Below are 26949 nucleotides of genomic sequence, written 5' to 3' on the forward strand. Positions count from 1 at the left end.
GTACATTGACCTTTTTATTATTATATAATGTACTTCTTGGTGTATGGTAATTTTCATTGCTCTGGAATCTATTTTAGGTAATATTAATACAGTCACTCCTGTTTTCTTTCAATGTTTGCATAGTATATCTTTTTCCATCCTTTTATTTTCAACATGCCTGTATCATTATATTTGAAATGAGTTTCTTATAGACTACATATACTTGTGTCATGTTTTTTATTCAAATGTGCTTATCTGTGTCTTTTAATCATTGTATTTAGACCATTTACATTTAATGTTATTATTATATTAGGGCTTTAGCCTGCCGTTTAAATTTTTGTTTTCTGCTTGTTCTCTCTGACTTCCATTTCTATATTTTTTTCCTTGCTTCTGATGGGATGCTTAAACATTTTTGAAAATTTCATCTATAATTTTTTTCAGTCTATCTCTTGTATTACATATACCTCTTATATATATTTCATTTTATATACCTAACTTATCACAGACTACTAGTGTTGAGAGTCAATCAACTTGAGTAAAATGTAAAAACCTTACCTCCCTTTAACTCCCTTTAGCCTCCACCTTTTATAATTGTCTTAAAAATTTCTTCTCCATATATTTAGAATCATATCATGTAAGTTGTTACTTTTATTTCCACTATCAAACATAATTTAGAAAACCCAAGCAGAAAAAGAAAATGCATTGCACTTGCTCACACCTTTACTTTTTCTCTTGTTCTTTCTTCCTTCCAGATTTTCTAAGATTCCTTCTTTTATTATTAGTTTTCTATTTAGAGAACATCTTTTGCCCATTGTTTTCGGGTGGGTCTGCTTGGTGACAAATTCTCTAAAATATTTTGTTCAGAATGGACTAAGAGTGCTAATATCTTGTCTAACTTCCTTCTTCTTCTTCTTCTTTTTTTTTTTTTTTTTTTTTTGTCTGTTGAGATGGGGTTTTACTCTGTTGCACAGGATGTTGCCCAGGCTGGAGCAGTGGCACAATCACAGTCAGTGCAGCTTCAAACTCCTGGGCTCAAAGGATCCTCCCATCTTGGCCCCCTGAGTACTTGAGACTACAGACATGCATCACCACACCTGTCTAATAAAAAGCAACAAAAACAACAAAAAGCAATTTATAGAGACGGGGTCTCACTGCATTGCCTAGGCTGGTTTCAAATTCCTGGGCTCAAGTGATCCTCCCACCTTGGGTTCCCAGAGTGCTGGGATTATGGGCATGAGCCACTGTGCCTGGCTAAAATTCTGATTTTAATTCTTTTGCATAAATACCCAATAGAAAGATTGTTGAAATACGTTAAAGTTTTTTTTTTTTTTGGCAAAATCTCTGCATCTATTATACAGAATAGGGGCTTACCCTAGACAGCAAAGACAATTTGTATTCATTTTTGCATTATTCATGGTGCCTAAAAAATGCATAAATAGGAGTTTAATAAACATCTAAATTATATTGAACCATTGTCTCAATAAAAGTTTGTACATAAAAATGTTTTTCTTCTAAATTCCAAAACACATCTGAGTTCCAATAGTTTTGATTAAGGAATGATAGGTCATTATTATCACATCATTTTATAAAAGCAGAAACCAAAAGTTGGAAATTTTAAGTTACTTGTTTAAAATGACACAGCAGTGACAGAGTGTGGTGACTCATGCCTATAATCCCAGCACTTTGGGAGGCCAAGGTGGGGGACTGGCTGAGCTCAGGAGTTCGAGACCAGCCTGGGCAACATGGCAAAACCTGTATCTACAAAAATACAAAAAGTAGCTGGATGCAGTGGTGTGCGTCTATGGTCCCAGCTACTCAGGAGGCTGAGGTGAGAGGATCTCTTGAGTCCAGGAGGCAGAGGTTGCAGTAAGCCACGACTGCACCACTGCACTACAGCCTGGGTGACAGAGTGAGACCCTGTCTCCAAAAGAAAAGAAAAAATAAAAAAATGATGTGGCTATCAAACAGTGGAGCTGATATTTCAATCTATGTCTAGCTGACTTAGAACCCAAAACTTTATCTGCTTGTCTTGAAGATATTTGCAATTGTGAGTACAATATTAACAAATAAGTCATCTTGATTTAAAAAAATTCTCTGTAATAAATTAGTCAATGTTACAGACATGTAAAATTTTCTAATAGAGTTGGAAGTATTTTCAGTTTGGGGGGGTCAGAACATTATTTGGTTTACTTTCTTCTCTTCAGAACCTACCTGTTCTAAAGGAATACTCAAAACTATTGAATTTTTATTATTTTTCTTTAACTATTCTCTTTAAACAGTAAGAATTGTGTTATTAATCTGTGAACTAAACAAAACAGTCAGAAATAGATAAGCTAGTAAAGAAAATACACACAAGAGAAAACAAAAGTGTTTATCATCAATTCCGTTCTTCTCTTTTTATAAGGCACTTTAGCAAATTATCTCCCAAAACCTATCTTAGCATGATCCAGTTGGGTCCTTTGCCACAATGAGAAGCCACAAGATGAACCATCAGATTTAAAAGGCAATAAATATACTACAGTCCAGTTTCCTGGGAAAGATAAAATGTTTTGAATTTGACTTCCTCTGTATCCCTAAAATTACTTCGGAAAGAAAATACTGATGAATTCCTCATTGGTCTTTTTCCTTTGTATGTTTTGTTAGTTGTTTTTTTCTGAAAAAGAAACAAAAAAAGGAGGCTGTGAAAAGTTGTTGTTCATTAATGAAACTCAAAAAGTCGTCAAATACCTTTGAAGTTTAAGACAGCATCTGTTCCAGTGTCCAAAGAGAGTAGAAAATTAACATCTCTATCACATGGCTTTGAATGTCAAGTTACTGCCACCCAGAAGTTGCAGGTGCAAGGATATAGTTTTGTTTTATAAAGCATATTTGTGTGTGTGTGTGTCTGTGTGTCTGTGTGAGTGCATGTGTACAAAATAAGGACCAGGTCTCAAAAAAATTCATGTTTTTAACTAACTTGCAAATATACTGAGACTTATTAAGCTAAAATTGTCTTCAGGTGGATTTTTCTCAGTTATCTGTCAAAAACCATTTAGAGTTCAGTCAATAATGATCTGGGTCCTATTGTAGAAAATGAAAACTTTCTAGTGGACAACTTCACTTTACCAGTTCAGCTAATTGAAAGAAATATATTTAATAGCGGGAAATCAGATTTAAGCAGCATGTAGAAGATGCTTATATCTCTTCTCTTTCTCAGTCAAGGTTTTTAAAAATTCCATTCGAATATTATAAAAATAATGATAAATACCATATTTTATTTTTATTTATTTATTTTTTTGAGACAGAATCTCACTGTGTCGCCCAGGCCCAGGATGGAGTACAATGGCACTGTCTCAGCTCACTGCAACCTCCACCTCCCAGGTTCAAGTGATTCTTGTGCCTCAGCCTCAAGAGTAGCTGGGATTACAGGCATGTGCCACCACACCTGGCTAATTTTGTGTTTTTAGTAGAGATGGGTTTCTTCATGTTGGCCAGGCTGGTCTTGAACTCCTGGCCTCAAGATATGTACCTGCCTTGGCCTCCCAAAGTGCTGGGATTACAGGACTGAGCCACTGCCCCAGCCCCATATTAACTTCAACTTTATATATATATATAATATATATAATATATAATATAATCTATTATATAATATATAATATACAAATATATAATATAAAACATATATAACTTTATATATTATGTATAAATATATAACATATAATGTTATATATATTATATATAATATATAACATATATCTTTATATATTATATATAACATATATAACATTATATGTTATATATAGCACATATAACTATATAATATATAACATATATAACTTTATATATTATATAACTTTATATATATACAACTTTATATATATATATACAACTTTATATATGTTATATGTAGGCATTAATTTGTCAGTAGCTTTTTTTTGTTTTTTTAAGGTATAAGGTTACATCATTTATTTGTGACCTTTATTCTGTTATAATGTAGACATTTATTACTATGAAATTCTCTAGTAGTATTCCTTTTGCTGTATCCCATAAGTTTTGGTAAGTTGTAGTTTCTTTTCATGGGTCTCAAGATATTTTCTAATTTTCTTTTTGATTTCTTATTTGACCCAATGATTATTGTAGACTGTGTTGCTTAATTTATACATATTTGTAAATCTTCCAGTTTTCTTTCTTCTTTTTTTTTTTTTTTTTTTTTTGAGACAGAGTCTCACTCTGTCACCCAGGCTGGAGTACAATGGTGCATTCTCCACTCACTGCAAGCTCCACCTCCTGGATTCACGCCATTTCTCCTGCCTCAGCCTCCCGAGCAGCTGGGACTGCAGGCGCCTGTGACCATGCCGGGCTAATTTTCTATATTTTTAGTAGAGACGGGGTTTCACCATGTTAGCCAGGATGGCCTCGATCTCCTGACCTCATGATCCGCCCACTTTGGCCTCTCAAAGTGCTGGGATTACAGGCGTGAGCCACTGTGCCCGGCCAAGTTTTCTTTCTTCCATTAATTTCCAGTTTCATTCCATTGTATTCATAAATGATATTTGATATGACTTTAGTCTTTTTACATTTATAAAGACTTGTTTTATGACCTAACATGTAGTATATCTTGGTGAAAGATCTGTGAGCACATGAGAAGAATGTGTATTCTGCTGCTATTGGGTATAATGTTCTGTACAGGTCATTTAGGTCCATTTAATCTATAGTGCTATTTAAGACCTCTATTTCTTTATTAAAAGCCCAGGGCTGGACAGCCCCAGTGATGATTTATTCCAAATATTTAAAGATAGATTAATGCCAATTCTTCTGAAACTCTTCTAAAAAATTGAAGAGAAGGGAACACCTTCAAGCTCAGTTTGTGAGGCATTACTCTGATACCAAACACAAAGGAATCACAAGAAAAACAAGAACAACTATAGACAAATATCCCTGATGAATATAGATGCTAAAATCTCCAACAAAACATAGCAAACCAGCCAGGCGTGTAATCCCTGCACTTTGGGAGGTCGAGGCGGGCGGAACACCTTAAGTCAGGAGTTCGAGGCCAGCCTGGCCAACATGGCGAAACCTCATCTCTACTAAAACCACAAAAATTAGCCGGGCGTGCTGGCATCCACCTGTAATCCCAGCTACTCGGGAGGCTAAGGCAGGAGAATCACTTGAACCTGGGAGGCAGCGTCTTCAGTGAGCCAAAGTCACACCACTGCACTCTAGCCTGGGTGACAGAGTAAGACTCTGTCTCAAAAAAACAAAAACAAAAAAACCACAGCAAACCGAATCCAAAAACAAATTTAAAAGATTATATACCATGATAAAGTAGGATTTATCCCTGGGATTCAAGGATAGCCCAACATACAAAAATCAATTAATGTGATTTACCACATTAACAGAATACAGAAAATAAACCACATGAGACAAATCACATCATCTCAACAGATTCAGAACAAATGTCTGGCAAAATTCAACACCCTTTTCACAATAATAAGTCTCAACAAAGTCGAACCAGGAGGAAATTACTTCAACTTAATAAAGGACATTTATGAAAAACCCAAGCTGTCACCATACTCACAGGTGAAAAATTGAAAACTTTTCTGCTAAGATCATGAGATCAGGAACAAGCCAAGGATGACTGCTCTTACCACTCCTATTTAAAATAGCACTACAAGTCCGAGCTAGAGCAGTTAGGCAACAAAGACACAAATGGCAGCTAAATGATGAGAATTTATGGACACAAAGTGAGGAACAACGGACACTGGGGTCCACCTGAGGGTAGAGGGTGGGAGGAAGGAGGAAACCAGAAAAAATAATATAACTATGGGGTACCAGGCTTGGTATCTGGGTGACAAAATAATTTATACAACAAACCCTTGTGACATGAGTTTTCCTGTATAACAAACCTGCATATATACCCCTGAATCTAAAATAAAATTTTTTAAAAAAAATACAAATCAGAAAAGAAGTAAAATTGTTCCTGTTTGCAGATTATATGGTCTTATATATACAAACTAAAACCTCCATTAAAAAATCTGTTAAAACTAATACATAAATTTAATATAGTTGCAGGATACAAAATCAACAGCAAAAAATCAGTTGTCCAATATACTACCAATGCATTACGTGAAAAGGAAATTGAGGGGGCTGGGTGCGGTGGCTCACACCTGTAATCCCAGCCCTTCAGGAGGCCACGGTAGGTGGATCATGAGGTCAGGAGTTCAAGACCAGCCTGGCCAAGATGGTGAAACCCCCATCTCTATTAAAAATACCAAAAAAAAAAAAAAAAAAAAAAAATTTGCCGGGCGAGGTGGCAGGCGCCTGTAATCCCAGCTACTCAGGAGGCTGAGGCAGAGAATTGCTTGGAGGTTGCAGTGAGTTGAGATCGTGCCACTGCACTACAGCCTAGGCGATAGAGTGAGACTCCATCTCAAAAAAAAAAAAAAAAAAAAAAAAAAAGGAAAAGGAAATAAGGGAAATAATCATATTTCAAATAGTACCAAAAAATAAAATAGCCAGGCATACTGGCTCATGCTTATAATCCCAGGACTTTGGGAGGCTGAGGCAGGAGGATCACTTCAACCCAGGGGTTTGAGACCAGTCTGGGCAACATAGCAAGATCTTGTCTCCACTTAAAAAATGTTTTTTAAATTAGCAGGGAATTGTGGTGTGCCCCTGTGGTTCCAGCTACTTGGGAGGCTGGGGCAGGAAAGTTGCTTGAACCCAGGAGGTCAAGGCTACCATGATCATGCCACACTGCATTCCAGGCCTGGGCAACAGAGCTAGATGCTATCTCAAAAAAAACGAAACAAAACATAAAAACCAATAAAATATCTAGGAATAAACTTAACTAAAGAGGTGAAAAATCTGTATACTGAAAACTACAAAACATTGATGAAATTGAATTTAAAAGATAACAAACAAATGAGAAGGCATCTTGTATTCTTGGACTGGGAGACTTACTATAATTAAAATGCCCATACTACCTGAAATGTTCTACAGATTTAATGCAATCCAATCAAAATCCCAAATGGCATAGTTACAGAAAGAGAAAAAAAAAGGATCCCAAAATTCATATGGAACCATGAAAGACCACAAGTAGCCAAATCAATCTTGAGGGAGAAGGACAAAGCTGGAGTCATCACACTTCCTTATTTCAAAATATATTACCAAGTTACATAACAAAACTGACATAAAGACAGACATATAGACCAATGGAACAGAATAAAGAGCTCAGAAACAAATTCACACAAACACAGTCAACTGATTTTCAATAAGGGGGTTAAAAATACATAATGGGGAAAAGATAGTTTCTTCAGCAAATGGTACTGGGAAAACTGGATATCCACATATACAAGAAAGAAATTGGACTCTTATACTACACACAAAACTATACTGAAAATGGGTTAAAAATTTAAATGTAAGACCCAAAACTATAAAACTGGAAGGAAATTTAGAGAAAAAGCTTAGTTTTGAGGATATCATGGATATAGCACTGAAAGCACAGGTAAAAATAATAATAAACATATAGAATTACATCAAACTAAAAAGCTTCTTCATAGCAAAGGAAACTAACACAGTGAAAAGGCAACTTGTGGAACAGGAAAAAATATTTCCAAACCAAATATCTGATAACGGGTCAATCTTCAAAATAGAGAGAGAACTTCTACAACTCATTAGTAAAAACCTAAAATGCCAATTAAAATATTAGCTAAGGACTTGAATAGACATTTTTCCAAAGACACACAGGCTAACAAGGATATGAAAAAAATGTTCAACATCACCATTCTCCAGGGAAATGCAAATCAAAACTATACAATAGCATCTCATACCTGTCAGGATGGCTATTATCAAAATAACAAAAAACAAGTATTGCAAAGGTGTGGAGAAATTGGAATCTGTGCACACTGTTGTTGGGAATGAAAAATGTTGCAGCCACTGTGAAAAGTAATATGGATGACTGGAATGAGTTACTCAATTTCATTATAGAGATATACAATTCTGTGGAAGTTCAGAGGGAGAAAATGAATTCTGATGGAGTGGGATAACTCAGGGAAAAGTAGGAAAGAGATGATATTTGGACTTATACCATCTTATGCCATTTTGTTTCTTCAATTTCATTAATTTTTCACGTTCCTTTTACTATTCTTTTTAGAATATTTGTCTTTTCTTCTCTCTTTTGTGAAAATTGTAACAGTAGTCCCATTCATGTCATTAAAAATTCAAACCCTGGATGGATGGCATTAAAGTATTTGTATCAGCTAAGCCCTGCTTCAGGCTAAAAACATTAAACATCACAGTCAGTGGTAATATTAAACTTGAAAGGTTACAAGTGTACCTGATTAACCTTATTATTCTTAATAATTATATATGTTTTCCAATTTAATGGTCTCATGAAGATAGCATTATTAAGGTATAGTTTACATACCATAAAATGTATTTGTTTTAAGTTGATCTTTAGTAAATTTACAGATATATAGCTATCAGCACAACCGAGTTATTAAACATTTCCCTCATTCTAAAAAGAGAGAATGTTGAAGTTTTTTTGTTTTTATGTTTGTTTTTGTTTTTTTGTTTTTGAGGCGGAGTCTCGCTCTGTCGCCCAGGCTGGAGTGCAGTGGCGCGATCTCGGCTCACTGCAAGCTCTGCCTCCCGGGTTCACGCCATTCTCCTGCCTCAGCCTCAGAGTAGCTGGGACTACAGGCGCCCGCTGCCAGGCGCGGCTAATTTTTTTTTTTTTTTTTTTTTTTTTTTGAGACAGAGTCTCGCTCTGTCACCCAGGCTGGAGTGCAGTGGCCGGATCTCAGCTCACTGCAAGCTCCGCCTCCCGGGTTCACGCCATTCTCCTGCCTCAGCCTCCCGAGTAGCTGGGACTACAGGCGCCTGCCACCTCGCCCGGCTAAGTTTTTGTATTTTTAGTAGAGACGGGGTTTCACTGTGTTACCCAGGATGGTCTCAATATCTTGACCTCGTGATCCGCCCGCCTCGGCCTCCCAAAGTGCTGGGATTACAGGCGTGAGCCACCGCGTCCGGCCTGAGAATGTAGAAGTTTTGAAAGATAGAAAGTCAATGAGGTGCAAACACTGTATATTATCTGTATCCGTCCATTCTTACATTGCTGAAAAGAAATACCTGAGACTGGGTAATTTATAAAGAAAAGAGGTTTAATTGGCTTATGATTCAGCAGGCTATACAGGAAGCATAATGCTGGCATTTGCTTAGCTTCTGAGGAGACCTCAGGAAACTTACAATCATGGTTGAAGGTAAAGTGGGAGCAGCGACATCACACTGCTGGAGCAGAAGCAAGAGAGAGAGAGGTGGGGAAGTGCTACACATTTTTCAAAACCCAGATCTCATGAGAGCTCACTCATTATCACAAGAACAGCACCAAAAGGATGGTGCTAAGTCATTCATGTGAAACTGCCTCTGTGATCCAGTCACCTCGTACCAGGCCCTACCTCCAACATTGGGGATTACAACTGAACATGAAATTTGGGTGGGGACACAGATCCAAATCATATAATTATCTAACAATGTAATAATGCGTATTAACATTATCAGGTGATTTGGAACAGTATTGCATTATAAAGGATATTGCTCTCATCTGTAATTCCAGCTACTCCAGAAGCTGGGGAGGTAGGAGGATGGCTTGAGACCAGGAGTTCAAGACCAGCCTGGGTAACATGGCAAGACCCTCTCTCTAAGAAAATTTTAAAAAAGAAATTAGTAGGGCATGGTGACCTGCAGCTGTAGTCCCAGCTACTCAGGAAGCTGAGGCAGGAGGATCGCTTGAGGCGAGGAGTTTGAGCCAACAGTTATGATTGTGCCACTGCACTCCAGCCTGGGCAACAGAGCGAGGCTCCTATTTCTAAAGAAAGACAACCAAATATATCATTAATAATATTTCTATAGTGAATCAGATAAATATTCACACTAAATGGAATAAAGTATGTCTACAAATAGCTTTATGTCAATCAAGGCAGATTTTGCCTCTAGGGGAGTTCAAGTCATCCAATGAATTTTGAAGTACTTTTGGTGTTTGGAGCTTCTTTGATTTTGAAATTGCACCTAAGGTATCGTGGACCTGTAATATTCACATTAAAATCATTGTGACAGTTAAAGTGCTTAGCACAGTGCTGCATACATAGCAGGCTCAATCTCCCTGTATGTATGTATATGTTTGTAATTAATTAAACCACCATATTGGAGAGCATGTGGTATAGTTTCAAAAGCACTATCTGTGTGGTGAGGAGACTAAGTTCCAGGACCTGCTGTCTTATAAACTGGTGTGAGATATCAGGGTAAGATGAAAGCTAACATTTAATACTTATGAATGAATCAGCACTTTGCATGTGTTAGTTTAATCTTTATATGAAGATCATATGCCATAGATACGCATTATTATTACCATTTTATAGATAACGAAACAGAGGCACAGAAAGTTTAAACAACTTGCCTAAAATCATAGAGCAAGTGATGGAGGAGAAACTCCAGCCTAGGCATTCTGATTCCAGAGCCCATCTCTAAAATGCCAGGCTCTATTTACTAAGGCCTATTAACATCGCTGAAATTCTCTGAGCCCTGGTCTTCTAACTCTTGAAATAAAGAGGTAACAAAAATGCTGATTTTAATTTACTTAATGCTACAAACTCATAGGGTTCTGGAACTGAAAGGGATCACATGGCATATGTAGTCCAAATTAACATTTTAGACGAAACTAAGGTCTAAATATTAAGCAGCCTCCTCATGGTGACACAATTAATGAACAACCTAAATCCTAGGTCCTCCAGTTTCTTGGAAGACAATCTTTATTGAATCTCCGAAACATCATCTAATAAGGACATACATATTAACATGGTCAGATACAATAGTCCTGCTTTCATGTTTAGAAAATAAATAATGAGGCCAGTTGCGGTGGCTCACACCTGTAATCCCAGCACCTTAGGAGGCCGAGGCAGGCGGATCAGCTGAGGTCAGGAGTTCGAGACCAGCCTGGCCAACATGGTGAAACCCCGACTCTACTAAAAATACAAAAATTAGCCAGGCATGGTGGCAAACACCTGTAATACCAGCTACCAGGAGGCTAAGGCATGAGAATTGCTTGAACCCTAGAGGCAGAGGTTGCAGTTAGTTGAGATTACACCACTGCACTCCAGTCTGGTTGACAGAGTGAGACTCTGTCTCAAAAAAATAAAAAATAAAGAGCACATTAACCTCTATACTAATAGAGGCATATTGTAGATGGAAGTAGGTATAGAATAGATATAGTTGATATATAGTAGATGAAGGTCTAGAGTGCAGGAGGTATGGAGTAGTATATAGTAGGTAGAGAGAGAGTAGGTTCAGAGTAGATAATACAGAAATATTAAGAGAGCGCAGTGGAGACACTGAGACAGGGTCATTCATCCTTCTGAAAGTGTGTGGGGCAAATAGAAAACACAGAGAGGAAGTAACTTTTGAACTCTTGAAAAATAAATAGAAGTGGCTTTGAAGACAAAGAAGCAGATCAATTGAGACAGTGAAAACTGGTTGTTCAAGTTGCAGATCCAGGATAGCCAGCTCAAAGCCACTGTCCACCCTCCTGGTTGATAACCTTTAGGCCACCTGAGCGCCAAGCTGCAAGTTTATGTGATCAATGTAAGACTCCAAACTCCATTTGGGAATTAGAATCGTTAGCCTTTTAAGTGTCAAAATTAATAGAATGTTTTGGTTAACTGCAGTTTCAGAAACATAACAATTTTTATTTGCTTTGAGTGGCCAACTTCCTGCCATCAGTAGTTAGAAGGTATTTTTTAATTCTTCCAGCTTTTTTGGTTTCTTCTAAATAAAGGAGGAGAAAGGATGGCACCCATTTCTTTACATCAAGAAAAGAGTGGAAACTTCACATATTTTTTAGCAATAAAAAGAAATGTTTATTGAGTATTTGTAGGAATCAGGCACTGTGCTAAACCTTTTATGTGCATTTTCTTTTTTTTTTTTTTTTTTTTTTTTTGAGACTGAGTCTCACTCTGTCACCAAGCTGGAGTGCAGTGGCATGATCTCATCTCACTGCAACCTCCGCTTCCTGGGTTCAAGCGATTCCCCCGCCTCAGCCTCCCGAGAGCTGGGACTACAGGCATGCACCACCACGCCTGGATAATTTTTTGTATTTTGAGACACCTGAGAATGTCTCAATCACCTGAGGATTGTCTCAATCTCCTATCCTCGTGATCTGCTTGCCTTCGCCTCCCAAAGTGCTGGGATTGCAGGCGTAAGCCACTGCACCAGGCCTCATTTTCTATTTTAATTCTCATGTCCACTTTATGAGAGAGGTACCAATAGTATCCCAGTTAACTGGGAAGCACAGAGAGACTGAGAATACGTTCAGTTGTGTAACCCTGAGAGGTTGCTTAATTTTTAGACCTCGAAGGAGGCACAGACTCATGCAGTGCACTAGCTGATATGGTTCAGCTGTGTCCTCACCCAACTCTCACCTTGAATTGTAATAATCCCCACATGGCAAGGAAGCAGCCAGGTGGAGATAATTGAATCAGAGGGGTGGTTTCCCCCATACTGCTCTGCTGGTAGTGAGTAAGTCTCACGAGATCTGAGGCTTTTATAAGTGGGAGTTCCTTATACACGCTCTCTTGCCTGCCACCATGTGAGACATGACTTTGCCCCTCATTTACCTTCTACCATGATTGTGAGGCCTCCCCAGCCATGTGGAAATGTGAGTCTGTTAAACCTCTTCCCTTTATAAATTACCTAGTCTTAGGTATGTCTTTCTTAGAAGTGTAAGAACAGACTAATACACTGGTCTTCAAAACATGGGGCATTTTCAAAATGTGATGAGTTCATTTACAATTATTCACACAATGTTAATATGGCTCATTATTTTCTCATTGTAACATGTATTTTATGTCAATTGAGGTATTATTTCAAAATACTGCTTTATATGCAATAAGACTGTTTACTTTCAAGACATTAAAAATCAGAAAGAAGTCCATGTGCTTTTAAAAAAAATTAAAATATAATACCAATATGCCTGGAGTTTTGTTTTGCTTTGTTTTGTTTTGAGACAATCTCGCTCTGTCACTTGGGCTGGAGTGCAGTGGTACTATATCAGCTCACTGCAACCTCTGCCTCCTGAGTTCAAGGGATCCGTGCCTCAGTCTCCTGAGTAGCTGGGATTACACCTGCATACCACCACACCCTGCTAATTTTTGTATTTTTCCTAGAGACGGGGTTTCACCATGTTGGCCAGGCTGGTCTTGAATTGCCCGCCTTGGCCTCCCAAAGTGCTGGGATTACAGGTGTGAGCCACTTCACCCAGCCCACATGGAGATATTTTAATTGTGCAAATATTTTTTAGAAATGTAATGAGAGGGCCGGGCATGGTGGTTCACACCTATAATCCCAGCACTTTGGGAGGCCGAGGTGGGTGGATCACCAGGTCAGGAGTTTGAGACTACCAACCTGGCCAACATGGTGAAACCCCGTCTCTACTAAAAATACAAAAATTAGCTAGGCATGGTGGTGGGTGCCTGTAATCCAAGCTACTCGGGAGGCTGAGGCAGAGTAATCGCTTGAACCCAGGAGACAGAGCTTGCAGGGAGCCGAGATTGCGCCACTGCACTCCAGCCTGGGTGACAGTGAGACTCCGTCTCGGGAAAAAAAAAAAAAAAAGAAAAAGAAATGGGAGGCTCTTTTCTCTAAGATTTTTTTAAATCATTAAACATTTTCTTTTAAGTATTACTTTTACAAAAGAGTTATATTAAAAGGTTTTTTTTTAAAAAGTTCTTTAAAACTTTTAAGTGCACATAAACTAAAGCACATGTGAACAACACAGACTTATTTCCATTCTGCTTGCTTTCAAATCCATACTTATGGAAAAGGCTAAGCTCTCCCAGAAGATGCTTTCAGAATTAAAGGCATCCATAAAATTAGGGGAGTTCATGCATATTCCAGGCAGCTTGTTAATTACACCAAAACTTGTGTTCAGTTCATCAGCTCCTAAAAAAGAATAGAGACTTTACAAGGTGAGGTGGAATCTTAGTACTGATTTGCATGTCTCTACAATACTGCTTTTAAATCCCTTTATAATCACTCTTAAGTCAGCCCCACCCCATTCAATCCTATTTATTGTTTTAATTACGAATTTCTAGAAACGAAACTGACAATACAGTTCCAGTAAGATGTAATCAGAGTAAATTGTCAAATTAACAAGGCAATGAGACACAGCAGAGGCCAATGATTTCACAAACTGCTGTCAATTCCAACTAAATCAATCCAATGTATCCAATGGAATGGAACAGAGGCCTGCTGTGTTCTCTACTCTGGGAGATAAACAATGAAGATGACTTGGCTGGCAGGAAGTCTCTAATCTAATAGAGATAAGCCATAGAAGCCAGCCAAGTAGTTATGTTCAGCGCTGCCAGGGAGGTGTGAGCAGGTTGTCACAGAATAGTGGAAGTTGGGGAGATGGGGAGACTTGCGTATTTTGAAGGGAGAGAAGGGGACTGTGGGAGGCAGGTGGCTGGAGAATCCAGGAAGACATGATGATGATCTTTGTATTCAGTTTGAATCTTTAAAGGAAGATAGGATTTCTGAAAGTTGAAAAGGAAGTGGCATTCAAAATGAAATAAAGTGCCTATACAAACGCATTGTTATAACAGGAAAGTGTGGTTTGCCTGGGGTGCCCTTTTGTAAAGGGTCAGAGGAGGGAGCTGTCCATCTAACCCTCTTTGTAAAAGCCTTGAGCTAGCTGTTCATCTAATCCTTGATCTAGAGGGTAAGTAATATGAAATTACCTGTGCATTTTCTGCCAATTATGTGTGATACTTTAATAGTTATTTAGTTATAATGACTATAAATATGTAAAATTTTTACATATGCAACCTGCTAAGCATTTTGTATTTTATCTTATTTTAAAAAAAATGTGACTGGGCATGGTGGCTCATGCCTTTAATCCCAGCACTTTGGGAGGCCGAAGTGGGAGGATCACTTGAGCCCAGGAGGTTGAGACCAGCTTGGGCAACACAACGAGACCTATCTCTACAAAAAATTTAAAAATTAGCCAGGCATGGTGGCATGTTCCTGTAGTCCCAGGTAATTTTGAGGCTGAGGTTGGAGGATTAGTTGAGCCTGGGAGCTAGTGGCTGCAATGAGTAGTGATCATGCCACTACACTCCAGCCTGGGTGACAGAGTAAGACCCCATCTCAAAAAAAGAAAAAAAGTAAGAAAGACAGAGAGAAAGAAAAAAAACTACACACATAAAATTTCAACAAATTGAATTTAAAGATCTAGTTGGCCTTTGTTAGCTATTTATGCACTGGGCAGCATTTCATCTAAAGATTTAGATAAGGAACTCCTATGGCCATGGCAGAATGGTTGGTTTTTATCAGATAGCTTGAGCAGGAATAAAGAAATGCATAATACAAAAAGCAGATTGGCTGACATCAGGTTGTTTCTGGTAATTTTCCTTATTAGTGTTAAAGCAGAGGGGATTTCCTCATTCATACTGGCTAAAACTGGCCTGTGTGGGAATTTGACTATGATCTGTCTCCTGATTTCTCAGAAGATCAGATAAACACTGTGGTTTTGGTTTGGTGATGTGGAATCTTAGCATAAGTGGCTCCATTTTGATTTTGTCCGTTCTGTTGGGGCTCAGCCCAAAATAATGACCTCCCATAAATTTCAGTTCACAATCCTCAACACAGCAGGGAGGAAAGTTCCATCCTTATCTCTATTGTCTACATAAGGAAGTCGAGATGAAAAAGGTTAAGTAACTTGTCTGAAGTTCAAAGGTAGCAAGAAGATTTCAGATTCTAAAGTCACATGCCTAACTCTTGATACGCACTGAATGCCTATTACATGTCTGGTTTTTTGCTCAACAGTGGAATTATGTAAATGACTAAGACTGACAGTCTGTCCTCTCTGGGATCTTTTCTTGCGTACCTAATGATTTAGCAGTTTAGTTCAGGTGGTGTAATAAAGAGAAAACCAAAAAAAGCCAGTAATAAAAGGAATCTTACTGTTTGCTAATTACAACTGATTAAGTAGTTAAAAAGGAGAGGGGGAAAAAAACCTGCCTGGAAAGACAGCAGAGAAAAGAGAGGTAAAAATATCTGTGTCTATGATAGGATGAGTTAACCAGACTAATGGTAATGTAGTGTTTATGATAGGACATCCTGGGGAATAAAGAATAATCATATGTATTAAATACCTGATATACTGAAAGCTACATGTTATAACATGTATTAGTTTTTGTAATTCTCATGACAAACATATGAAGTGGGCATATAATGGTCCTATTTTATAAATATGAAGAACATGAGGTGGGTATATAATGATTCCATTTTATAAATAAGAAAAATATAAGGTTTGATTGGTAATTTGTGACCAAATATAAAACAGTAAAATCTGTCATGATCATGTCTCTTCCCTCCCTTTAACTAGCAAACTTAGTTCAAACTTTCTGCTGCAGATTAGAAATAAGTATTTGAAACCATGGCAACCCCAGAAACATTTAGAACACAATAAATGTATGTGGGATGCAAGTGTATCCAAGAACACAGTGTAATTCAGGACAAGAAGGCTTGAGCAGCATTTCGTTGGAGGATTCAAGAGCTTAAGTGAAGGCTTGAATATGAGCTCCCAGGTAGACAAGCTAGGGTTTCTTCAAAAATGGAAAAAACAGTTTCTCTGTAAAGTTGGCAATCTGTAGAGAAAGGATTCAGCGAGTTACCCTCTCAACTTCAATTTGGCAATTTGTCTTTCTGGTGCTTAACAACAACAACAATTACTATTTATTGAGCACAAACAGGGCGAAACGCTATGTTGACTTCTTTTCATACCTCATCTGGAATCCTTTCAATTCAGGTGCGAATTATCTTCTGTTTTGTAGGTGAAAAAGCTGTGACTCAGAGGCTTTATGTGGCTTGCCCAATTTGCTAAAGGTTAATAGAGCCAAGATTAAAGTCATATTTTTTCTTCCATCAGACCATCTTATATTCATCTGATTCTTATTTCGTCTTACCATGAGAAACTAATGGACCATGCTGAGCTGATGTGATTCCAGTCAAAAGCAGATAAACTGTGTGTCAGTTGACATGTAGCCTTGTTTATGCTAAAAGTGGCAATAAATAGCTGGGTTTCCTGAGGTACTGAAATTGGTGTTGGATCTCTGTCCTTTTCCATTAGCGATTTATATTGGGACTAGATTTTAAACATTTCTCTGTGTCCTGATTTCATCATCTGTAACACAAGAATGTTGGATTAGAAATCTAAAATCCGTGACAGCTCTGTGATGGTTTGACGGTTAGCTTCTGTCTTCTGTTTCCTACAGGACTCAACACCTCAACAGCCTAGGTGTTACAGATTTTAAGTTCTGGGCTGGTGATTTTTGGAGACCTACCTAAAGAAAAGAGTATCTTCTGTTCTTAAGGGCAGCTTGTCTCTTTCCTCTCTCAAGATGTTGTGCTTTAAGTGTTTCTCATGCTGCAGAGATGAATGAGCAACTCCTAGTTATCTTTAGGTTACCTGACTTTGTGAGCTTATCAGTTTGTCCTGTTTGATAGTTCCACTGTCCTAAACAGTAAGTTGGACTTCGTGACTTTGTAGCTTCCTCACAAATCATCACATTTGAAAACCGGAAATATAATAGAAAAAAATTATCTCTTATTCCCAAGAGACAAGAAAAAGCTCTAAGAAGCTTGTTTGTTGAAAAGCACTTAAGAACACATTTTAGGGATCCTCAGAAATCCACATTCCAGCCTGACTCCCCACGTCTACCAAGCAGAATCTGAAGGAGTTCAGTCTGCTTTCTCTCCTCCACACTCAACTGATAATGCAGAAATGTCGGAGTTGAAGCAGCTGGTGGCATGCCTCTATCAAGCTGTCTCGGAATTAGAAAGTGGGAAGAGACATTTCAGAGAGTCAAGATATAATCTAAGGTTCAAACTGAACCAGGTCTCCAGCCAGATCCTGACTTGGTCAGTGTCTGAACATGGCAGCCAAGTTTCCATCAGCTTCACTATAATTAACATCTGTATAGAGAATCATTTCTTAGTCACAGAAAATGAAACAAAATAGGAAGTTAACTAGCTGTTAGAGCTTGGATTTCATTTCTGGGTAAATCAGTAGTCATCTCAAAGATTCTTTTTGTGTATAATCTGAAACCAGCTAAAAGAAATGGGATGAAATAAGAGAAGGTCTGCTAGCAGCTGCTCTTAAATTTCCCCGTGTTGTCAGGACTTGTCTTAGTTTGGGTTTTGAACTCTTTTAACTAGTGGTTGCCATTTTCAACTTTAGATAACCCCATAAATCTGGAAATAGTTAATGTGATTCATCTGGGAATCAGTTATTATAATGACCTGTGTCCAAATGTTGGTTTTATAGTCATACCTATTCCAAGAGCTGTGTTCTGTGAAAGGATGGCAAGTCATGGTTTCTGCAAACCTGAGTCACTATTTCTACCCACATAAAGCCTATGATTTCACCTGAGTTTGAATCTGGCTTTTCTTTAAGGCTCCAGGCTAAGTTAGGACTGCTGGGGTGGAGATTAGGGTTACAGTGGGGGAGGAAGGACTTTTGCTCATTGAGATGAGTAAAAAGTGGATCAACCATTAGTAAGAAGACATTTTAATTGTTACAAGGTTACAAATGTTTCCAAGAATTATTTTTGTAAGCTCCCTTTGTGATATGAAACCTGAGGCATTTTTTTTCCCTGAAGATAAAAGACAGTAAGAGTTTTAGCAAAGCTGACATACCTTCTCCTCTTCCTCTTCGAAAACTTCATCACCTTCATCTCAGTTCATCAAAAATAAATTGAGGCTCTGTTTTGTAAAAAGCTCCCCTCTGAGAGGTTATAGATATGAAGAGGATATAGTGCCTGCTCTCAGGGCTCACGGTCTTGTGGGGAAGACAGACATGTATACATGTAATTCTCAGAGTGAACTAGGACGAGTGCAGAAATCATATCCTCTTGGAATCCTTCTCTGGCTTCCCAAATGTGAGTTTTTGACCCCATAACACTATGCTTGTGGCCAAGAATGCCTATTGCCAATGGGTATCCATTCTTCCCTTTTTTTAAGAACCAGAACTTCAATTTTATTTGTGGTCACTTTGTACATACTACAGTAATACATCTGCCAGTATCTTTTGCAACTAGATGTGGCCATGTGACTAATTTTTGGCCAATAAAATGTGAGTGTAAGTACTGTATGGGAGCCACCAAAGGGACCTGGCTCAGCGAGGAGGACTACCCCTTTTGTGTTCCTCCTTGTGATGGCCTATCCTGTAAGATGTGTTGGCTAGGTATCCACGAGCTATTATAGCTTGGACTATGAGATGACCTTAAGCATGGAAGCCATGTATTGAGGATATCAGAGCAGAAAAACAGGAATGTCATCTGTAACACAGAATGTTGGATTAGAAATCTAAAGTCCATCATAGCTCTGTGATGCTTTGACTCTTAGCTTCTATCTTCTATTTCCTATGGGACTAAACACCTCAACAGCCTGTGTTATGGATTCCTGAGAACTTAGTGGAGATGCCCTATCAGACCAGAACTATTCTACTGGCCATAATTTTTTACATGGGAGAGAAATGTATTTATATGTTTTATAAGCTATGTTGGGTTTTCTTTTCACTGCAGCTGTGAACCCCAAATATCTGACAGATCTCAATCAGTTTAGGAAGTTTATTTTGCCAGGGTTAAGGATGGGCCCATGGCAGAGCTTCAGGTGGTCCTGATGACATGTGTCCAACATGGTTGGGGCACAGCTTGGTTTTATACATTTTAGGGAGACATGAGACATCAATAAATATGGGTAAAATGTACATTGGTTCTGTCTGGAAAGGCAAGACAACTCGAGGCGGGGAGGGGGCTTCCAGGTCATAGGTAAATGAGTGACAAATAGTTGCGTTCTTTGGAGTTTCTGATTAGCTTTTCTAAAGGAAGCAATCAGATATTCATTTATCTCAGCAGAAGGATGATGAGAGTTCTGTCTGTCCTCTCTCTGTCTACAAGAAATTTCCTTGTGGGCAAATTGTGAGAAAGGTATGTGGCTATCTTTATTAGGCACAGAATGGGAGGCAGGTTTGCCCTAAGCAGGTCCCAGCTTGACTTTTCCTCTTCATTTAGTGATTTTGAGATCCTGAGATTTATTTTCCACTCACATGGCCAAACCTAATCATAACTCATACCTCTGACATAAAACTGATTTGCTTATTTGGTTTTCTAATTCTCCACATAGAAGGACTTTATTTTTACATTTATTTATTTATTTTCAGACAAAGTCTCACTCTTTTGCCCAGGCTGCAGTGTAGTGGCATGATCTCAGCTCACTGCAACCTCCACCTCCCGGTTTCAAACAATTCTCATGCCTCAGTCTCCCCAGTAGCTACATCACCACGTCCAGCTAATTTTTTATATTTTTAGAAGAGATGGGGTTTTACCATGGTGCCCAGACGGGTCTCAAACCCCTGAGCTGAGGCAATTCACCTACCTGGGCCTCCCAAAGTGCTAAGATTACAGGCATGAACCACCACGCCCAGCTGGGACTTCAATCTCATTCAAAGAATAGGCCTTATTTTTTTAGTCCTCTTTGTGAAGGTTTATAGATTAAATTAGCATGTACAAGAGTTCACTCTGAAAGTATAGTGGGTGAACAGGGCCAGGAAAGATGATCTTCAAAATTGGGAGGACCGTGTTATGTACAGAACATTATCTGAATGGGGACTTGAAGGGTACACTGGATTGTAGGAAGTCGCAGGCAGAAGGCTAAGGACTCCTAAAAGGAAGAAACTGCACCAACAGTGGCTGAGAGGCAGGGTCAAGTAATCAGTTAAATTTGAGGAATAAAGAATGATAAGAACTTGCTTTAAGAGAGTATGCAAATTATTTATTAATTTGCTCTCAGCTTGATTCCCTTTATTCTGTTCTCTGCTACATATTTTAGGGAAGTTTGGATCCTGTAAGCTGTATTTTCAAAGTGCTTTTTCTGGAAAGCACCGGAAAAAGATTGAAAGTCAGAAGGAGGAAATAAGAAACTCTCCTCTTTATTCTGGTTTCTGGCCACAACTCTTATAGTAGTGGCAGTGGCAAAGCAAACAGTGGTGAAAGAGTTGGTGCACGCAACAGAGGTGAAGGTGCCCCTGCAGAGGCAGTGCCACCGTGGTGGTGACTCCGGTGTCAGCAGCAGCCAGAGAGAAAGATTCTGGGTCCCCACTCTGGAAGCTCAGGAAAAAAACAAGAGGCCGGGTGCGGTGGCTCACGCCTGTAATCCCAGCACTTTGGGAGGCCAAGGCGGGCGGATCACGAGGTCAGGAGATCGAGATTATCCTGGCTCACATGGTGAAACCCCGTCTGGACTAAAAACACAAAAATAACTAGCCGGGTGCGGTGGCTCACGCTTGTAGTCCCAGCTACTCTGGAGGCTGAGGCAGGAGAATGGCGTGAACCCGGGAGGCGGAGCTTGCAGCGAGCTGAGATCCGGTCACTGCACTCCAGCCTGGGCGACAGAGCGAGACTCAGTCTTAAAAAAAAAAAAAAAAAAAAAAAGCAGACTCAGCAGCCCAGAGCCCTTTGGCTCTGGGTTATGTACTTTTTCTGCAGCCAGGGTAGTAGCACTTTCACCAAAAGTCTAACTCATGAGTGCCCTAACCTTTTTTGCTTTTCTTTCTTTTTTTCGAGACAGGGTCTTACTCTGTCACCCAGGCTGCAGTGCAATGGTGCAGACATGGCTCTCTGCAGCCTCCCTCTCCTGGGCTCAAGCAAACCTCCCACCGCAGGCTCCAAAGTAGCTGGGACTACGGTGTGTGCCACCATGCCCAACTCACTTTTATTTCATCTTATTTATTTATTTTTAGTAGAAATAGAGTCTCCCTATGTTGCCCAGTCTGGTCTCAAATTCCCAGGCTCAAGCCATCCTTCTGCCTTGGCCTCCCAAAGTGCTGGAATTACAGGAGTGAGCCACTGTGCCTGGCCATTTCTTCACTTTTAAAAATGGAGTTTATGATGACTGCGATCCTTAGTTTTAACGTAATCAACTTTATCATTCTTTTACCCTTCAATAAAAGTCTTTTGATAATTTTTTGTGAAATAATTTTCTACACCAAGATGGTAATGATAGTCTTCCATATTTCTTTCTAAAAGTTTTATAGGACTGTCTTTTACATTTGGCAATAAGTTATGAACGCTGACTAAATTGATTTTAGTTAAATTCAAAATTGATTTTTTGATTGGATGAGATAGGAATTCAATGTCATTTTCAGCCATATAAGTTTAAACTTGCTCCAGCATACTTACTAAAAAGTCTTTTCTTTCCCATGATTCTATAATTTCATCTCTGTCATATATTTAGTATCCATACATGTATGGGTTTACTTTTGAATTATCTGTTCTACTTGATATTCTTTATCTGTGCTAATACCACACAATCTTAAATATCATAGTTTTATAATAAGTCTTGTGTATTAGAGCTTTCCAGAGAAATAGAAGCAACTGTGTGTGTGTGTGTGTGTGTGTGTGTGTGTGTGTGTGTGTGTATCAAGAGATTTTAAGAAATTGTGAGAGCTGACAAGTTTAAAATATGCAGGGCAGGCTAGAGATTCACGATCCTGGGAAGAGCTGATGCAGCAGTCTCAAGTAGGAAGGCAGTCTGAAGGCAGAATTTCTTCTTCCTTGGGAGTCCTCAGTCCTTTTAACTTAAGGCCTTCAACTGATTAGATGAGGTTTACAAACATTATGGAGAGTAATCTGCTTCATTCAAAGTCTACAAATGTAAATGTTAATAATGTCTAAGAAAATACCTTCACAACAAAATCGAGACTCATGTTTCTTTGACCAATCATCTGGGTACCACAGCCAAACCAAGCTGATACAAAATTAACCATCACAATCAATCTGTGGTAGAAAATTCTCACATTGTTCTTCTTCTTTGAGAATCTTGGCTACCCTTAAACTTTTACATGTTCATAAATAATTTAAAATCAACTTGCCAATCCCAGAAAATACCTTAGAAATATTTTGGAAGAGATTGTCCTGAATCTGTAGTTCAATTCAGATTTATTGAAAAGCAGATGTGGGATACGAGAGGACAAGGGGAGTCAAGTAGGACTTTAACGTGTTTATCCTGAGCAAGTGAAAGGTTTAGGAAAGACCTACAGTTTGGTTCTGAACATACTGAGTTTCAGTGAGACATATAAATTTGGAAGTTGTTAGCAAAAAATGGCAGTGAAAGTCAGTCATGAAATTGGATGGGATCTTCCAGAAATGGATGCAGTAGGGATAGGATTAAGCCTTCAGCATTCAATATTTAGAGATCTGCAAGATAAGGAGGACCTAAAAAAAGAAAACCAAGAACAGTTACTGAGTTAAGAAAACCAAGAAAGTGTGATTTCCTAAAAAGCTGTGCTAGAAAAATATTTCAAAGAGGGGAGAGTGACCATTGATTCAAAGCCTACTGATAAATCAAATAGGCTAAATACAACATCATTGATTAGGTTCAGGGCAGTGCAGATCATTGCATATTTTGGTCACGTGGTTGGGGCTGTATCATCTGACTAGAGTGAATTTTAGGAAAAGTGGATTGAAGGGAATTATAGACTACATTTTCTATAAATTTTACACTATAAAATCACAAAGTGGTGCTTCAGGAGATAGCAATATCCTGGAAGAATGGTTGTTTTGATATTTGTTTAGATGAAAAAAATTACTTTATATTTCTAGACAGACAATAGCTGATAATTCATGAGAGAGGGAAGAATTGATAAAGCATGTCTCCAGGTAGTCTTGTAGCTTTTAATATTTGCCCTATTTATTTTACTCTTATAAAGGAATTTTTATAGCAATAGCTTTCTATGTAATTTATCATCTGCAATTACACTGTAAACTCTTTGTAGGCACAAATGAGGATTGAACTTTATGCTTGGTGGTCAGTAATAGGAGTTTGTAGTTGATTGATTATCATAAAGTGTTAATGATTATGGGATGCCTAATGAATTAATGACTCCCAAGGGCTTTGTAAAGCTGAAGCTAGGAGCAGGGCTAACTTATTCTTAAACACGAAGGGATGGTGCTCTTTTTTTTTTTTTTTTTTTTTTTTTTTGAGATGGGGTCTCATTCTGTCACCCAGACTGGAGTGCAATGGCATGATCTCGGCTCACTGCAGCCTCCACCTCCCAGGCTCAAGTGATTCTCCTGCCTCAGCCTCCCGAGTAGCCGGGACTACAGGCGAGCTACCACCCAGCTAATTTTTGTATTTTTAATAGAGATGGGGGTTCACCATGTTGGCCAGGCTGGTCTTGAACTCCTGATCTCAAATGCTCCACTCGCCCCAGCCTCCCAAAGTGCTGGGATTACAGGCATAAGTCACCCAGCCTGGCCCAAAGGGATAGCTCTCTAATGATGGGATTTTAGAAACCTGTAGCAAGGGATTAGGAGAATAGGACAGGAATTCATCCTAGTCTTTACCATACATTCTGACTAAAATAACATGTTTCCTGTCATTAATTCAAATAACTACTAAGTTCCCTTGTGAATCATTGAATGATAAAACTTTGCATTGCTATTCATGAGCATAAATAAGCAGGCATGCAGTATACCAGAGCTTCAATGACAGATTTGTCAAGCCTACTTGCACATTAAGAAAGCAACATCCACACCTCTATGCCCTGGGATGATTCATTTCCTAAACAAAGTTGCCCTGAAATGCTTTCTTGAAGAACAGAGCTTTGTCTCTGACTTACAATTGAAGAGGTAGGCCCTGGGTAGTCAGAAATTCCTTCAGTTTACCCATGACTAAAGGAGAGGTCATGATAGTAGCAAGGCTCTCTTCTACTCCCTTCTAAAATAAATTTTCTTCTTACGGGGTCTCCATTGATTGAGAACTGACACATTCAATCTAAAAATAATCTGAGTAAAACCATCATCTAGTCACTTTCCTTTGAGACCCTTTTTTTTTTTTTTTCCTCATCCACATCCTACCTGTAAGGTAACAACCATCTTTAAACAGTCTGTTTTGCAGCTTGTTAGGAAACAAAGTGAAATATTGCTAAGGCGGAAGGGAAAGTTAAAAACTAAAAAGAAAGTCTAAGATTTTGTGAAAATGTACACATTTCATTTCTGCTCTAAACATGAATTGTCCTGTGACAATATTCTGTGTAGGATATTGAGCCATGTACTGTGGAGTGCTTCAGACATTATTTCTTCCAAGGTTTATTTAATAAGCATGTCTTGATTACCTACTTTTATGAGTTTATGCATGGGTGAATAAATATTTGCCTTCCTTTTCCCACCGCCATTGCCTCAACGGAAATGCTGATAACTGCTCCTGTGACTGAGAGTAGTAACCATTCAATTAAACTTCCTTCTTTAAATCCAGTGCCATTCACACAGATTTGCTGGCATGACCTACAAAAGAATTTTGGAAAAACTTTTTTATCCCTTCATAAATTTCTAAACTGACACCTAGACATTTTCATTTTAAGTTTGTATAATTGCAAAACATGTAATATCTCACCTTATAAAATGGACATTAAAGATTGTTATATTGCTTTAAAGAATACCTTATGGAGAATACTTCTGGGAAGTTTATGTTCAATCTTTGGAGAAACCAAAAATAATGCTGTTTTTCAAAGCAGCCGCACCATTTTATATTTCCATCTGCAAGGTACAAGGGTTCTAATTTCTCCATATCTTTTCTAATATTTATCTGTCTTTTTGATTAGAGGCAGTTCAACGAATGTGGAAAAGTAACTCAACTCATTGTGGTTTGGATTATGTGAAAACTAATGATGTTGAGCATTTTTTCATGCATATGTTGCTCACTTGTATATCTTCTTTAGAGATATGTCTATTCAGATCCTTTGCCAACTTTTAAAAATTGGGCTACTTGTCATTTTATTACTGAGTTACAAGTCATTTATACATTCTGGATACCAGTTCCTTATCAAATATATGCTTTGCTAGTGTTTTCTCCCATTTTGTTTGTTGTCTTTTCAATATCCTGATGATACAGTGTGCAACACAAAATTTTTGTTTTAACCAAATGTATCTATTTTTTCTTTTGTTGCTAACGTTTTTGGTATAGCATGCAAAAATATATTGCCAAACCCAAGGTCATAAAGATTTTACTCCTACGGTGGCTTCTAAAGTTTAATAAATTTTAGCTTTTACATTTAAATCCATGATCAATATTAATTCTTGTGTATGTGTGGCGTAGAGGCTCCCTTCCATTCTTTTGCATGTGGATATACAGGTGTCCCAGCACCATTTGTTGCAAAGACTTTGTTTCCTATTGAATTATCTTATAATCCATTGTTAAAAGTCAACTAACAAAAATGTAACCAAATGTGAGGTTTTTTCTTTTTTACTAGACTTTTAAATCATTCTATTTAAATAGCTATTCTTGTGCCAGTACCACTATTCTTGATTAGTATAGCTTTGTAGTAAATTTTGAAATTGGGAAGTGTGAGTCCTTCAATTTGACCTTCTTAGTAAACATGCTTGTGGCTATTCTGGGTCCTTTGGATTTCCATATACATTTTAGGATCAGTTTATCAATTTCTGAAGAAATCCAGCTGGGATTTTGATAGGGATTATGTTAAATCTGTAAATAAACATGTGGAGTATTGCTATATTTTCAATATTAAATGTTACAATACATAAACATAGGATGTCCTTCCATTTATTTAAAAGTTTAATTTCAGGCCGGGCGCGGTGGCTCAAGCCTGTAATCCCAGTACTTTGGGAGGCCGAGGCGGGTGGATCACGAAGTCAGGAGATCGAGACCATCCTGGCTAACATGGTGAAACCCCGTCTCTACTAAAAATACAAAAAACTAGCCGGGCGTGGTGGCGGGCGCCTGTAGTCCCAGCTACTCGGAGGCTGAGGCAGGAGAATGGCGTAAACCCGGGAGGCAGAGCTTGCAGTGAGCCGAGATCGGGCCACACTGCACTCCAGCCTGGGTGACACAGCGAGACTCCGTCTCAAAAAAAAAAAAAAA

At 38.4% G+C, this 26949-nt stretch overlaps 1 long non-coding RNA gene across 4 annotated transcripts in view; it reads right to left on the reverse strand.

The window, feature by feature from the left end:
* Positions 1-13689: 13689 nt before the first annotated feature.
* Positions 13690-26949, reverse strand: part of LOC135964559 (uncharacterized) — a 28641-nt gene continuing 15381 nt past the window's right edge. For 2 of the 4 annotated variants that reach the window (XR_012416882.1, XR_012416883.1), the window contains 2 exons: positions 25187-25355; positions 13690-13950 (listed from right to left, as the gene is read on the reverse strand). This is a non-coding gene — a long non-coding RNA (uncharacterized lncRNA). Of the gene's footprint in view, positions 13968-16487; positions 16659-25186; positions 25356-26949 lie in introns of those variants that run through there. The other 2 variants (XR_010577045.1, XR_010577046.1) reach the window with 2 other exon arrangements.

This window comes from Macaca fascicularis, chromosome 8 (genome assembly GCF_037993035.2).
Source record: "Macaca fascicularis isolate 582-1 chromosome 8, T2T-MFA8v1.1".
Classification (NCBI taxonomy): Eukaryota; Metazoa; Chordata; class Mammalia; order Primates; family Cercopithecidae; genus Macaca; species Macaca fascicularis.